Here is a 16,760-nt window from a genome sequence, read left to right as displayed (position 1 = left end):
TGAGTCATTACCTTCAAGTCACTTGGTTTTTACTACTATAACAGAAATATAACTTCAGCTGTTCCTACTGCTGATTCTCAGCAAGTGACAAAATGTATGGTTTATAAAGACTCTGTCAGCACCCTTTAAACTGATACAGCATTAATTAAGATTTTTCAGTCATAAGTAAGGGCTAATTTTATCTTTACTGTGTTTGTAATAGATAACTGAGTATACACCATTGTTGGTTTAATTGAAAAGCAATTTGCAGAAGAAAGCCTTATTTGTAGCAACGAACATTATTTTCTTCATTGCTCTGCAAAGTTTCACGGGAAAATGTCCATAGCTAAGATTCAATGCATTCATAATAGCATGCTACAGTTGCAGCCAGGGGGGTATGCAATGCAATGCAAGGCCTCTACAGGTAATTGAATACCAAAAAGATGGAAGGCCTTTGTTAGGTACAGATGGTGTTGATTATGATTGAAATCCAGCAACAACAGTGATGTGATTATTGTAAGGTAAAAAGCAAAAGAAACAAGCCACAATGGGGGGAAAAAAACCAGATAATTATCCTTTACGTGTTAGTATGCACTTAGCTGTCTGCGACAAAGGGATTAGATAAGATTGTATATTTTCTAGGTTTGTTGGTAGAGATCTATCCCTTGAGATACAGCAACCAATCACTATAGGTGTTATTTTTCCTGAATTATTAAAGGAATTGGACATAGTGAGGCATACGTGTAGAAATTAGATGAATGGTTTTTTTATGCTATCCATCACTTAGCTCAATGTTTGCATTTGTTCTCTGACATGCTCAGAGCTCGAGTGTGGTAAATTATATGCAGATAGAATTTATAAAACACTGCCTGAATAACTCTCCTAATCTACATAGGAGTTGAGGAAGATTGTAAAACTCCTTCATAAAACTTTCTATTGTTCTTCAGCTAGATTATAATCTTAAGTAGAGATAATTCCTCTGTACGTGTTTATCGTATTGATGAATCAACATGGGATTAAAATGATTTTCACTACTTGTACATAATCACTGGGTAGGCAATATGGAAATATCCTGTTTTCTCCAGACAAAACAATGCAATGAAGCTTCTATCAATCAATGCCAGTAGATTGTGTTTCTCAATGGTCAGAATTAACTGTTGCAAATGAATTAAATGAGAAATACTGTGAATGAGTTCCAGATAAAATGGAAAAAAAAAAAAAAAAAAAAAAAGTTTCTGTATATAATAATTGGCAAATCAAGGTCTGGGGAAATTTTTGGTTACAGTTTTTACTTCTCGGTATTATACAGAAATTCTTGTTAATCACGATACGCAACTTGATAATGTGATAAATTTTAATGGGATAATTCTTCTGAACTGTTAGGCCTTGTAAAACATTTCAGTAAGGTCGAAATTTCTGGAAAACATATAAAAATGAGAAAATAATAGCTGAATTTGTGGCATAAATCACATCTGTTTTCTAGATGCAGTTCTGGAAACAAGCCGTTATCTTCTGTTTGGTTCGTTTTCAGTATTTTACTGACCAGCCTATATTTCAACATATAACTTTACTTCCGATGTCTTCATGCAGAATCTCTGAATTGTTGAGATTGGAAGGGACCTCAAGAGATTGTTTAGTCCAGCCCTCCTGCTTCAAGCGTGGTCACCTAGAGCAGGTTGCTCAGCACTGTCCCCAGTCAGATTTTGAATTTCTCCAAGGATGGAGATTCCACAGTCTCTCTGGGCAGCCTATTCTGGTGTTTGATTACCCTCACAGTCAAAGGTGGTTTGTTTTTTTGTATTTTGTTTGTTTGTTTGTTTTGGTTTGGTTTGGTTTTTTTTCTTTCTTTCTTTCTTCTGTTTAATTGTAATTCCATGTATTTTAGCTAATATAATTTTCTCTTGTCCTGTCATTGGGTATCACTGAGAAGAGTCTGGCTCTGTTTTTTTTTACTCCTAGAGGAGGCTCCATCAAGCATTTATACATGTTGATAAGATCCTGATGAGCATTCTCTTTTCCAGACAAAACAGTCCCAGCTCTCTGAGCCCTCCTCATATGACGATGTTCCAGTCCCTTAATCATCTTTGTTGGCCCTTCACTGGTCTCACTCCTGTATGTCTATGTCTATGTCTCCATGCTGGAGACGCATTTTCTAATGCAGCCCAGGATGCTGCTGACCTTCTTTACTACAAGGGCACATTGCTGGCTTATATTCAACTTGTACACCAGGACCCTCAGGTCCTTTTCTGCAAAGCTGCTTTCCAGCTGCGTGCTAAGGAATCACTGAAGTTCAAGCTTGTATCATGTTGTTATTCCGAAAAATAAGTCAGTAATTTTAAATAACAAAACTTTATACATAGTCATATTTAGTGACTTTATTTGTATGAAAATGTTGCCAGATAGGCCTCTATGTAAATATCTGTCACTTTAATTAATAGTGTTTATACTGAACATAGCAGGCTTAGGAGTTTGATCTTCAAGAAGCTAAGTCCTCATTTTTCATGAGCCAGCTCTTATGTGGTTTAAATTTTCAGCCTCTCTTAGAATATTAGCTGGACAAATCATATTTCAAGAATCGGATCCCTTTTTTTAAGGGCTAGATGGAATTTGCTAATGGTTTTTGAAGCACTTTGCCGTTAGTTTTTCCTTCTCCAATTTGTACTGAATAGGCAGAAATTTAGTTTTGATACGGACAAAAATCTGTATCACTCGCATGTTTGCAGGAGGGCAAGACATGTTGCTCTCTCTAGTTTATCTCTTTTAAGGATGAATGGAGGAAATTCAGCTCTAAATTAAGTGTTGCCTAATTTGAATAGCCTGTTAGCTATATTTACATGGCAAGACTTTCTCAAAGGAGCAGGATTTTACACTAAAACGTGGCTTCATATTTTTTGTGGAGAGGAAAGGAAAAATTTCACAGCAGTGAAATTTGTAGACTAACACCCATAGAATATCTTAAGCCTTGGTAAGGCCTCAAAGCATGATTATCTTCTACACCGTCATATCAGAAATATGCAGACAAACTAATGAGAGAGTCTGAAGAAAAACAGGAATGATGAAAAGTTTAGGAAACTTCTTGTGACAGATAAGTTAAAGGAATGAAGAGTGGTTGTTGGAAAAGGATTTGTTCAGCCTGGGGAAGAAGAAAAACTTCCACCTTGTGATGTAGAGAGGGCAGACATGGCAACATTCCAATATGTAAATGAAAGGGTAACCAAAGGTCATCTCTGTGGTGGCTGGAGAAACTATAAAATCTGTATAATTTACAACTTTGCAGATTTAGTTTGGATCTTAAGGAAAATTTGATAGCTGTGACAGTGGTGAAATATTGGAAAAGATAACCTAGAATGGTTCTAGAATTTCCTGCAAAAGGAACTTTGAAGAAAATAAAATACCTGGTATCTCAGTTGTACCTATACTTCATGATACTCTGGTCAGTAGGATGTTGGATTATCTGATTATTATGTCTTCTGTAACGGAAAGGTGACTGTGTGGCCTGGGATACTGAAAGGAAATGAAGACCACTGTTGCTCAGAGGATCTGAGCCTGCAGAGCAGCAAGGGTATCTACAGGATTTCAATCTTACAAAAATATTTTTTGCCTAAAAATACTCTTGATAAAAAGCTAACATTTAACACCCTCACTTTTCATAACATAGTTTATTATTTATGATGATAAACTCAGACACTCGCAAAAGACTGAAATGGATCCAAGCGCGACGAGGATGTGCGATCCTTTCTGGCCGAGGGCAGATTCTCTTTTTGTAACATGTTGGTCTGCAGTTCAAGGTCACAATTACTCAGATAAGAGTTTGGTCTTTTAGGGTAGCTGATCAGTGAGATGATTTTTTTTTTTTTTTTTTTTTTTTAAAATCCAGAGGCTGTGTGTAGGCACACAGGTATGCTTCTGAGGATTTGATGTTAGCATTTTATAGCTTGTCTGAAAATGAATAACAAATCCAACAAGCATGTAGTACAACAGGTAGAAAATTCTTTTTTCCCTTATGGTGTTGCAGGTCAGTTCTGTCATCTCGTGACAAACGGCATTCATGGCAAGAAAGTTTGTATTGGTGGTTCTGGAGCTGTTTGTAAGAAGTAGATTTAAAAGCATAGGTTTGCACATCGATGTTATAATCTACTTTTGAGTCAAATTCTTTTGTCTCTGTTGTATTTAAGAAAAAAAGTTTGGTTGTTTTTATTTATTTATTTATTTATTGTTTGTTTGTTGGTTTTTTGGTTTGGTTTTGGATGCTGTTATGCTTTATGTGGGATACCTGAGCTCCTTAAAGGGATGGGGGGAAGACAGTGGCTTGACGAAGACTCTAGCAGGTTGTTGCCTCACCTCGCAATTTTTCTCCAAGCAAGTGCCATTGATAAAGGGCATTTGAATACCACTGGTTGGTATTCAACACTCCTATGTGCCATACTGCATCTTTCTTTCCCAATGAATTGTTTCTGGTTTTGTGTGCTGAGAAATCAAAAGGCATCAGGTTAAACATCAGGGTGAAAAAGGACTGCAAATTGACAGCTGCTTCTAGTTGATTCCTGGCAGCCTTCATTGCTTTCTAGCTCTGTTTTGGGAAGATTGTCCCCATCTGCTCTAAATTCCATTAGTTTTTGTAGGGCAGGATCTCAAAGTTTGATTTCTGCAAGAGTAAGAAAAGTCTTTCATTCACCTGAAGGTTCAGAGCAGATGTCAGGCATAATCAGGCATGTCTAGAAAACCATGTATCTAAAATATGCTTTAAGTTCTGTAGTTTATCGTTTTCTGCCCTGCTTGCATAAATCTTGCATTAGTTTTGATACCATACTCGATCCATACCTCTGCATTAACTCATAGGTCTGTGAGACCAGTGAAACCAGAGTGGTAAAAGTTTCTCTGTTATCTCAAAACCCCAGAACCAATGTGCTTTTTTAATTTCTACCCATGTCTATTCATTTCTTTTCTGATCCAAGGCAGGGACTGATGCTACTGCTAGTATTTTCCTTGTCTTCCATAGTGAGTAATATGAAACGTTCCTCCCTTGGGCACTTGAAATTAGTCTGAAGAATATGCTTCAGGGAATAATCGTATGGTGTTTCCGTGGGATGAAAAAATGATTGCAATAGATCTTCCGAGTTTCTCATTCTGTGGTTTGATAGTCTTGTGAATTTATGTTTAGTTTGAAAATTATATTTAATATGTGAGTTACAACAATACATGTTATGCTGCATCTGAAGAGCAAACTGTTACTTGGTGGCTTAAGTTACAATTTACTAATCATGGTTGTCTCTCTGAATGATAATTTACTGTCTATACAGCAGCAATAAAATAATAAGTTTATTGACACCATTATACTTACGTACACATTCTTTTGATAATGACTTGGATCTGAACTTAAGAAATACGGATTAAAAAAATTTTAGACTAGCATTTAACTGCAGCTTAGATTTCAGTAGCTTTCACTGGGAACAAGTTCTCAGGAAATCTGTCCTGTGTTTATTTTCACCACCTACAATATGGAATAATTTGAGGTCAGTTTGTGTAATGAACTGTATAGATCACGATTATGGCATGCTCAGTTTCACTTCTCTGTTCTTACAAACTCATACTGTGCCGCTTGATGTGTTTCCAGTATTGCTGTGAGAACATATTCTTAAATTACATTTTAAGTTCTTTTAAAAACCACACCAGTATATAATTGATATACTGGTTAGAACCTTTCTTCAGTTTTCATCCTTTTCCTCTTTTCAAATGAGTCTTTGCATTTTTTGTTTCATCCTAAAGCCATCTGACAATGCATCTGCAAATATTTCATCCCATGCTTGCTTTCCCTGTAGACAGATTAGTTGTGCACACAGAATTAACAGCATTCTTCCTTACCACTGGACAAATTTGCAAATCTATCTAATGTAAAAGAGGAGATAACTTAGACGAGGTTTTAAAAATACCAGATACCATATAGCTGTTATCAAAACATGGCTTGCATAGAAGATTGCCTTTCAGGGTGGAGTTGAATGTACAATCAGTGTCTTACCCTCTGCTTTTCAAGCTACAGATACAAATAAAGATGTGACCTCTTTTCCTTTTTTCCCCTCCCTTTTCTCCTGACAGCTTGACAAATTGTAGCTTTTGGGACACCCCAGTAGTTGATGAGTCATTTCTGCTTAAAAATAGAATTCCTTGCAGCAAGGACACCCATTCTGCTTTTGACGCATATGTCGTTTCTGACAGAGTCACAGGGCCAAGTATGCCACGTTAATTAAGCAACTAGGGGGAAAAAAAAAAAGCTATCTCTTCAGTAAATACCAGACCTGGAATCCAACAACACTGAAAAAAAGAAAAAGGAAATCCCATATACGTGAACATGAGTACCTTCATGCTTCCCCCCTTTCCCTGTATGTTGCTGACATTTTGAGCCTGCCTTAAGATAGCTGGTGCGATTTAATGAACATCCCTATCCCACCTTTCTCTTTCTTCCCCGCCCCTTCCTTTTTTAAAACCCTCTGAGACCTGACAGAACACCAGCTTCACAAAGGGAATTGTAAGATGTGATTAGTGTGTGCAGAAGAAAAGCTGTAATGGAGCATTACAATATTGTTACCCTTATATTTGTGAGGCACTTGAAATATGCACAGGAAGAGCGCTGCAAGAGAACAGTGATCAAATGATCAGCTGTATTCAGCATAAGGTACATGTGATAGGGTACCTATACAAGTCTCAATTAGGTAGAGAGCATAAAATACAAATGTGATTAATATTAAAAATGGCGGTTTGTTGCGTTGTAGTAGATCTTGCGCACTTTAACATTCATAAAGTTTTTGTTACTCTTAGCAGACCTAGTGCAATTAGAGGGAGTGGGGCAGACAGTTCTTTAGCAAAATTGTTAGCTTGTGGCATATTTGTTCATCTGGTACTGATGGGCATTATTTGGCCTCAAAAATGAGGGCCAGCCACTTGTGTGGAACAGTTTGATGGCACGTAAAACCGTGTCAATGCAATGTTTTTTCTGGAGATTTGCAGACTTCTTTTTCTCACAGGATCTGCACCTTGATAAGCATTAGAAATAGCGGATTCTATGCAAGCTGGTTTCTTTGCAACATCCATAAAATAATTAATTCTTATAATTCAGAAAACTGCAGAAGTTTGCTAGAGACAGTGTGATACCTGTAAGATTCATTAGACAATGCGAGTCTGATAGTGCGATGCTAATAGCCCTAAAAGATATAGCATCGATCATATGTGTTGTTCTTGTTACTCTTTTGAACGTAGTGTTTTCTCAAAACAAAGGAATTTTCTATTCACATGTAATTTATTTAAATTTCTATTAATAATACCCCATCGTTACTGAAAAAGTTAACATTTTTCAACAAAGCTGGCTCAGTTTCTATCTTTTCCTATGAGAAAATGGAATTATAAGAATGAAATTATATTACACATATGAAATATGTTTTGCTATTATTTATATTTATACTATTAAATGGTATTCATTCTGAGTAAAAGTCTACTTAATGTAACTGAACTCAGATAACTAGTTCTGCTATTCACAAATCGTCATATTAGTCAAAATGCTCTTAGCTGACTTAGATTTTAAAAAATAGAAGGCAGTACTGAAGTCAACAGTTGGTATACTGTTATTTACAGAAAATCCATTCTTCACTGCACATAATCTTTCTGAATAATACTAATGCTTAAAAAAAAAAATCTTGTAAAGCTCTTTGATAACTTAATTTTAACCTTAATTTTTCTCACCTTATATTTGAAATTTGTGTTCAGTGACATGTGTTATGTAATCATCATAAAATTCAAGTGAGAAATAATTAGGATCCATAAACTTGTATCAGAGTAAAAAAGAAAATAAAAAATCACCTATTCTGAGTATCAGATTATCAGTCACTCTGTATAAAGCCCTATAATGCTTTTACAGTATTACACTTTTACTGTAGTTCTGAAGTGTTGCAAACCTTTTGTGTAAAAATTAAGAAAGAGAATAAAATAAAAGTAAAAAAAAAAGAGTGAAAGTAACTTCAGGGTTATCTTGGTTTGCCTTAATTAAAATTAATTTGCAATTTTTATTGTTTACTGATTTTGAAAATTTTATAAAGAAGAAATAACTCTAAGAAATAAATTTCTCCTGACTACTATTGATGATTGCTTATCTGTTATAAAATTAGGGCATATTTCATTTTTTTTCATTTCATGCTTGAATGCATATGAAGATACTGTGATATCTTATGTTAAGGTTTTCTTAACTAGTTGTTTGTTTGTTTGTTTCTTTTTTTAATTACTGTGGTTGTAGACTGGGAAAAAGGCTAAATGAGATTGTGAAATACCACTGGTTTTGGAATTTAAGCCAAAGGGCCTATTGTGATCACTTTGTCACATTTCTTAGTATAGCAGTTCCTACAGTATTTTGCTTTAAACAAGTACCTTCTGATCAGAAAGATAGTCAGACTTGGTTTGAAAAATGTGATGTGATACAAAGTCTTCCGTTTACCTAGACAACTAATTGCAGTGGTTAACTGACCTTGCTGGTAAAAATGTACGTTAACTTTCAATCCAAACATTTGTGTTCATCTTCCACTTACCACCTTTTTTCCTGATCTTTCCACTGTAATATTTTGTAGAGATATCTCTAGGTATGTGCAAATCACATTTTAATCCCCTCTATTTTTTTAATCTTAACTGAACTTACTAAGCTCATTTTCAGTTTCTTAAAATAGTACAAGTTTTTAGACTGAATCATTATAGTAGGGTTTTTTTCTGAACTCTTTGGCGTTTCCATTTTATTTCTAGCATTTCGGTTCAAGCATTTTACAGTCCTAATTGGATACTATTGAACATTAATATTTCAGTGATTTTGAGTACTTCATTTCAGTGAAAACTCTGCATTTTCTTATTCTTCTCTGGTTATTTATGAAAGGCATGATAGCTATTTATGAAAGGCAAAGTTGGTATAGTGCTCTCTGTTTTTACTGCTGCTCATTTAGCCAAAACAAAAACCATACCATGTTTTAGTCCTGAAGAAAACTTTTCCTTTAGTTTACATTGTAGAAGCTGTTTATTATTTGAACTGAAGCCCAGGATTCAATTTCTTTGAAACTGGTGAAACCTGTCTTCAGTGATAGATATATGCATGCTCACATATTATATATGTAGGTTAGCACGTATTACGTAATACGTTATTTTTGTGTGAATGTATGGAAATCCCATTTCTGAAAATGTGCTCTTAAAACTTGAATTGATCTGAAGAGTCTGTGCATAGGTCAGCACAGTGCTTTGCCATAGCTGGTTATATATTCTCTTTGTTCTCCCAGTTTGTCTCACAACTCCTGTGATGTACAGAATATGAAAAAAAAAGGTACAAAGAGTTTAATGAATAGAATAAAAAAATTGTGGTTTTATTTTTCCTGGACAGTTTCACTGCAGTAGCATTACTTTGTGACTGCTTGTAAAAGCCTGTAAAAGAGAAAGGAGCAGAATAGTAGTACACTCTGTAAACCATTAGAAAGAGGCATTATTCTTCTTGGATATGGATTTTCTTTTTTAGAATAAATTCATAATCATATAATCATAAAATATGATCAGTAAATTCAGGATATTTTATACTCCTTGACTGTATAATCTGTAAATAAATCATCTTTTTATTGAACTTCAGAAAGATAAATATAATTTCATACAAGTCATCACTGAATATAGGATGTAGACCAGTGAATATAAACAATATTGTTTGGAATACGTGTGGTGTGTGGGTTGGTTTTTTTTTTTTCTTGTTCTCCAAACACTGTTGCTAAGTCACAGGGTTGTGAACACTGACAGGATATGTTTTCCAGGACATAAATGGAAATGAGTCTATATTCCATTTAAACTACTGAATTCCTTAAGCAGGAGGGAGGCACTTGTTTCTTTTTTCTGTCAACCGAATATTTTAAACAAAGATGTGTAGGATTAGCTGGCTTTGAAACAAAGTTGAAGGTTTTGGTTTTTTTTTTTAATGCAGTGATGCTGTTATTAGGTAGGTATGGTAGCACTGAAACACACTAATGAAATGCAGACAGAATAAACATTTCTCAAAACAGATTAGGAAGTGTAATTATTCAGAAAATTTGGTGTTGTATGCATTTCTGTAATGGACTTCAACCCCAAAATTAATGGGTTTTTTTCAAAGACAAAGTGTACATTCTCTGTCTGACTGTCCAGAAACTAAGATTTGCAGATCAGTCTGGATTCTGTCTTTCTTGCAGTCATCATTAAAGCTTTTACAGTTGAATTCAAAATGATATTTTGATGAGGTATGCTGCCAGAACTGTAGAATAAGTAAACTTATTCTCCTACATATATGTTGGTGACCTTCTCCATGAAATACATGCCGTTTAGTGGGACCATGTATTGGAAGACACACAGACGTGGAAAAGGTTCTGTCTTTGCATAACAGCTTTTCTGTTAATTTATTAGTGTATTTTTTCCTGATCACATTGTAAGTGAATTGTCCACAAAACAGATTTTTTTTTTTTTTTTGATTTAACTTACAGAAGTCAGTGAAAATCGATGAGGGATTAAATTGATTTTCTGTAGTCAGTTATTTCTTTTCAGTTTCAAATGATTTGGGGAATGAACTTTCACAGCTTTTTAACATGAGAAGATTTTGAGGCCTCCCCCCTCGGCTCATCATAGCAGCTCTATATTCTGTGTCAATGGATTTGGTAGCATCTGTGTGAGGATAGCCAGGACTGTATCAAATGCAAATCCCCTTTCTTCAAAGAACCTTTACATCATCCACTTCAGAGACAAGAGTGTATGGCAGATTCATCAGCACAAAGGAGAACAAAGGTACTGAATAAGCATTGTAGGGATGACTGGGATTTTAAAGGTAGCAGGGAACTTAGGAGAAAGTCTATTTAATTCTTCTCTCATACTTATGCAAGTCTGGAGCACCTTTACTGAAGCCAAAAATGTTGCATAGTGTACATTTGGAATAAATGGCAAATCAATCAGATTCTAATGCCTGACCTTTTAAGCAATGCTTGTCAGAATAAGAAATCACTTGTATAGAAATAAAATATATTTAAAAAAAAAAAAAAGAAAATTGCAAACATGAAAACAAAAGCTGTGTCTACATTAGCAAGTAGTTGTCCAAAAGTAGTACTTGTTCTTTGACTAAAACAGTTGGTGCTGAGGAACCCATGTCCACACGGTACCTTGAAGGGAGTTTGTGTAGACTAGATCTAGTCGACTCCCAGGGAGTGAAGATTCCTTTGCATTTGAGGGCTATTAGGTGTGTTCCCAGAGCACATCCTCCTACCTAGTTTCATCGTAAAGGAATCTGCTTTGTGTGGTTGGACACTTCTCTGCAATAGAAACTAAAATTCAGTAGGCAGGCATTGTGTCCTGATTTCAGCTAGGATAGAGTTACTTTTCTTCCTAGTAGCTGGTATAGTGCTGTGTTTTGGATTTAGTATGAGAATGATGTTGATAACACACTGATGTTTTAGTTGTTGCGAAGTAGTGTTTACACTAAGTCCAGGACTTTTCAGCTTCCCCTGCTCTGCCAGGTGCACAAGGAGCTGGGAGGGGGCACAGCCGGGACAGCTGACCCAGACTGGCCAAAGGGCTATGCCATACCATGTGATGTCATGCTCAGTATATGAAGTGGGGGGAGTTGGCCGGGGGGCAGCGATCACTGCTTGGGGACTGTCTGGACATCAGTCGGCGGGTAGTGAGCAACTACATTGTGCATCACTTGTTTTGTATATTCTTGTTTTGTATATTCTATTATTTTTTTCCCTCTTCCTCTGCTGTCCTATTAAACTTTCTTTATCTCAACCCATGGGTACTTTTTCTGATTCTCTCCCCCATCCCACCAGGGGGCGGGGAGGGTGAGCAAGTGGCTGTGTGGTGCTTAGTTGACAACTGGGGTTAAACCATGACACACAGTCAGGAGATTAACTTAAAAAAAAACAAAAAAAAACCAAAAAAAACAAAAAAAAAAACAAAACCACAAAAAAAAACCCATCACAGAACCCAGAATTTCCACACATTCTTGTCGACTCTCACAATTATGGCTTTGACAGTAGGACGAACAGCTATTCATCATTATTGTAAAGTGGCATAACTTCTCTTAATAAAGATCCATAGAATTACTTTTTTGTTTATACTTTTAAAAAATCTCATCTGTTGTTACTTCATGGACCAAATTCACAGCTGTGTTTTTTTTGGTTTTGTTTTTGTTTTGTTTTGTTTTGTTTTTTCTTTAAGACCATACGACATAGTTTCAACACAGAGCCAGAAATCAACACCATATTACTTGACATTAAGGCCACCTTTGCTGAAATGATTTTCACATCTTAGTTGAATGCACTTTGCAAGATGTTGTAGAATTACTTGTAGTATGTTATCGATCCTGTTTTACTATTTCCAGCCTAGTAGTGAATCCTAGAAAACCCAGAGATCTGGACTGTATTTTAGCTCCGTCACAAACTTTTGTTATTATCAGGTGCAAGCTGCTTACAGCCTGTTTTTCAGAGGTGCCAAATATATGTAGTTTCTATTGACTTTCTTGGAAATGTTATGCTAGAAAAATCTATCTTCTAGCCCTGGTGTGTGGAGTTTTTTGTTTGCTTGTACTGATTATTTTTTTTTCTGGATTTTATGATATATATTATTCATGTTGTAATTGAGAGATAACATAAATAGGATAAGACTCTGAGACTTCAGTGTGGGACATCTAAATTCTGTACCTCAGTCCTGATGTGTGATCTGAGAATTGAAGAAAACCTAATTTCTGTGCCTTAGTTTCTGTGATGCAGTGAGAGCTTAAAGTGAGACTTATTCATTGCTGTAGTTTGATGTTGCTGAATGAAGGACACAACATGGGAAAAGATATGAAGCAATTAGGTAGTTGTAGTTAGGAAATAATTTGATTTCAATATAGAAATAACTGCATTTGGGATTTCTTATAATGTTCAGATTAAAAATGGGACCAAAAGAAAAGAAAAAAAAAAATCACTGGAACGTCTTGGTGTGAGTCAGTGAAGCCAAAGTTCCCTTTCCTCTGGTTACTCAGGCACTAATAATGCTGGGACTTCCCAAAGAACTAAAGATAATCTGTTTTATATTCCTCATCGTGACTCTGCATGCATATCCGTGGTTGCTTCCTTTTCTGTTTTTGTAGTGATATGAAACTTCCCTTGATTTCAGTCTTTAAAACAATTAATACAAAGAAGTAGTGTAAAAGTAATTAGATCTTGCTGCAAGTACTATGCAGTAACATAGTACCGGCTCGCACTAGTTATTGCTAGTGCTATATTGTCACCTGACATACTACATTACAAAAGAATAATGATACGGTGGGAAGGGGAACATAAAAAAGATTTTTCTGATCTCTTGAAGACTGACTTGAGAGAAATGTCTGTGACAAATATGCACATTTCTTCAAAAACTGAGATGTTTATTGGTCTCTGCCAGCTGTTGCACTGTGTCCCTCTTCTTCCCCTTTATTCAACCATATGGTTGCATTTTGTGTTTCCTTGTTAAAAATAGGAGTTTGGAAATAATTTTTGTAGAAATTTTTTTTTCCTTCCGATATCTTCTTTTTCTTAATCTACATGTAGTAATTTTCTTAATTTACATGTAGTTTTTACATCTTATTTACAGACATATGTATTGTGCTGATAGGTGTTTATGTCAGCATCAGATTCTCATTGAAGACATGAAAATGAAGTATTTACAAGTTATCTCAGATATCTTACTTTCATGATGAATTCTTTATCAGAAATTAAGAAATTAACCACACCTGCTATATCAGCTTAAGTGGAGATTTTACCACACTGAATCCCTCATGGCTGATTTTGCAGAGATGTGAAACTTCATTTCTGTGTGGTTTAAAACCTAGAAGACTATTCATTTATAAAGAATGCATAATTTTTAATATAGTGCTGATATGCTACATAAACCAACCTGCAATGTGCTTTATATCATGTTTTTATTGTGCTGCTTTTCCTCAGTGTTCTTAAGTCTAAGTGTAACGTACAATGTCTCTTATATATGAAATCTCTCATATATGAAATCTCAAAGGCACAGGAGCAGGCCGTCCCCATGTGCCGCAAGTTGAGCAGGCGGGGGAGAAGACTGGCCTGGCTGAACAGAGAGCTTTGGCTGGAACTCAGGAAAAAAAGGAGAGCTTACCACCTTTGGAAGAAGGGGCAGGCGACTCAGGAGGACTACAAGGATGTTGTGAGGATATGCAGAGAGAAGATCAGAAAGGTGAAGGCACAGCTGGAACTTAAACTGGCCACTGCTGTTAAACACAACAAAAAAAGTTTTTATAAATATATCAGTGACAAAAGGAGGGCCAGGGAGAATCTCCCTCCTTTGTTGGATGCAGAAGGTAACCTTGCCAGAAGGCAGAGGTACTTAATGCCTTCTTTGCCTCAGTCTTTAATAGTCAAGCTAGTCATCCTCGGGTTTTTCAGGCCCCTGAGCTGGGAGATGAAGATAGGATGCAGAATGAATCCCCAGTTGTCAAAGAGGTGGCAGTCACCAACCTGCTCCTCCACCTGAATGCTCACAAGTCCATGGGGCCAGATGGGATCCACCCGAGGATACTGAGGGAGCTGGCAGAGGAGCTGGCCAAGCCACTTTCCATCATTTATCAGCAGTCCTGGTCAACCGGGGAGGTCCCAGATGACTGGAAGTTAGCAAATGTGACGCCCCTCTACAAGAAGGGTCGGAAGGGGGATCCGGGGAACTACAGGCCTGTCAGCCTGACCTCGGTGCTGGGGAAGGTCATGGAGCAGACCATCTTGAGTGCCATTATGCAGCACGTGTGGGACAACTGGGGGATCAGGCTCAGCCAGCGTGGGTTTATGAAAGGGAGGTCCTGCTTGACCAACCTGGTCTCCTTCTATGAGAAGGTGACCTGCTTAGTGGATGAGGGGAAGGCTGTGGATGTTGTCTACTTGGACTTTAGTAAGGCCTTTGACCCTGTCTCCCACAGCGTTCTCCTGGAGAAGGTGGCTGCTCATGGCTTGGATAAGTGCACTCTGCACTGGGTTAAAAACTGTCTGGATGGCTGAGCCCAGAGAGTGGTGGTGAATGGAGTCAAATCCAGTTGGCGGCCAGTCACAAGTGGTGTTCCCCAGGGCTCAGTGTTGGGGCTGGTCCTGTTCAATATCTTCATTGATGATCTGGATGAGGGGATTGAGTGCACCCTCAGTAAGTTTTCAGATGACACCAAGCTGGGTGGAAGTGTTGATCTGCTAGAGGGTAGGAGGGCCCTGCAGAGGGACCTGGACAGGCTGGATCTTTGGGCTGGGGCCAACTGTATGAGATCCAACAAGGCTGAGTGTTGGGTCCTGCACTTGGGTCGCAACAACCCTGTGCAATGCTACAGGCTTGGGGAGGAGTGGCTGGAGAGCTGCCTGGTGGAAAAGGACCTGGGGGTGTTGGTTGACAGCCTCCTGAACATGAGCCAGCAGTGTGCTCAGGTGGCCAAGAGGGCCAATGGCATCCTGGCTTGTATGAGGAATAGTGTGGCCAGCAGGACCAGGGAAGTGATAGTGCCCCTGTACTCGGCATTGGTGAGGCCACACCTCGAGTACTGTGTTCAGTTTTGGGCCCCTCACTTTAAGAAGGACATTGAGGTGCTGGAGCGTGTCCAGAGGAGGGCAAGGAAGCTGGTGAAGGGTCTAGAGCACAAGTCTTGTGAGGGGCGGCTGAGGGAGCTGGGGTTGTTTAGTCTGGAGAAGAGGAGGCTGAGGGGAGACCTTATCACTCTCTACAAGTACCTGAAAGGAGGTTGTAGTGAGGTGGGGGTCAGTCTCTTCTCCCTAGTAACAAGCGATAGGATGAGAGGAAATGGCCTCAAGCTGTGCCAGGGGAGGTTTAGATTAGATATTATGAAAAACTTCTTCACTGAAAGGGTGGTCAGGCATTGGAACAGGCTGCCCAGGGAAGTGGTTGAGTCCCCGTCCCTGGAGGTATTTAAAGAACGGATAGATGTGGTGCTCGAGGACATGGTATAGTGATGGACTTGGCAGTGCTAGGTTAACGGTTGGACTCGATGATCTTAAGGGTCTTTTCCAACCTTAACGATTCTATGATTCTGTGATTCTATATACAGACACTAGATTGTTCAGGTTGAAAAGAATGGGGAAAATTAACAAATTTATAGTGTTTAATTAAGACAATATGTTTTGCTCAGCAATACGTTGCATTTGAACTGAGATATGTAATCATCCAAATACTTAAATAAAATTTGGTTTGATTTACTGTTTACATCCCAGTGGTTCTAGTTGCAGACTCATGGCACCAAGAGAGTCTGCAGTAGCTTGGATTCACTCCGAAGGTGGGACAGATGTTGTTTACACATCTGTGTTTCCCAAGAGGTTTTCCTGTAGAAAGTCAGATTTAAGTTTCAGTAAGGATGGCATAGGAACCCTGTTGGCATTGTTGGAGAGGCATATACTAACTCATTAGCAACTTGCTTAGCCTCTGCCTCAGCTCATTGTAGTGCTCCTTTGTGGCTCCAGCAGTCCAGGATCCAGGTTTCCTGCCATATCAGGCATCATATGAGCTTTGCCTGACTGCAGACTTGTTTCTGTGTAACTCAAGATCAAAATGCAACGTACTTGCTTTGCTTTGCCAAAACTAGTGATTTTGGGGGCAGCGGTGGGATCTTCTGTGGCTTAGGAACAGGTGAATTCCTGCAGATTACTGAAACAATCATTCCTTTTCCCCTGTGCTTTGGTTTTAGTAGGCTAAGTTATACTGAATTTCAAAGTCCTAGTTAAAGGAAGCCTCTT

The 16,760-nt window shown here is 37.7% G+C and overlaps 1 protein-coding gene across 2 annotated transcripts in view; it reads left to right on the top strand.

The window, feature by feature from the left end:
- The window catches only part of KCNMA1 (potassium calcium-activated channel subfamily M alpha 1), a 516,744-nt gene that overhangs the window by 250,433 nt on the left and 249,551 nt on the right, over window positions 1-16,760 (top strand). The gene's annotated exons all lie outside the window — the stretch shown is intronic.

Source organism: Platalea leucorodia (genome assembly GCF_965183815.1).
Source record: "Platalea leucorodia genome assembly, chromosome: 4".
Lineage (NCBI taxonomy): Eukaryota > Metazoa > Chordata > Aves > Pelecaniformes > Threskiornithidae > Platalea > Platalea leucorodia.
Note: the sequence above shows the minus strand (reverse complement) of the source record. Positions and strands in the feature narration are given on the sequence as shown.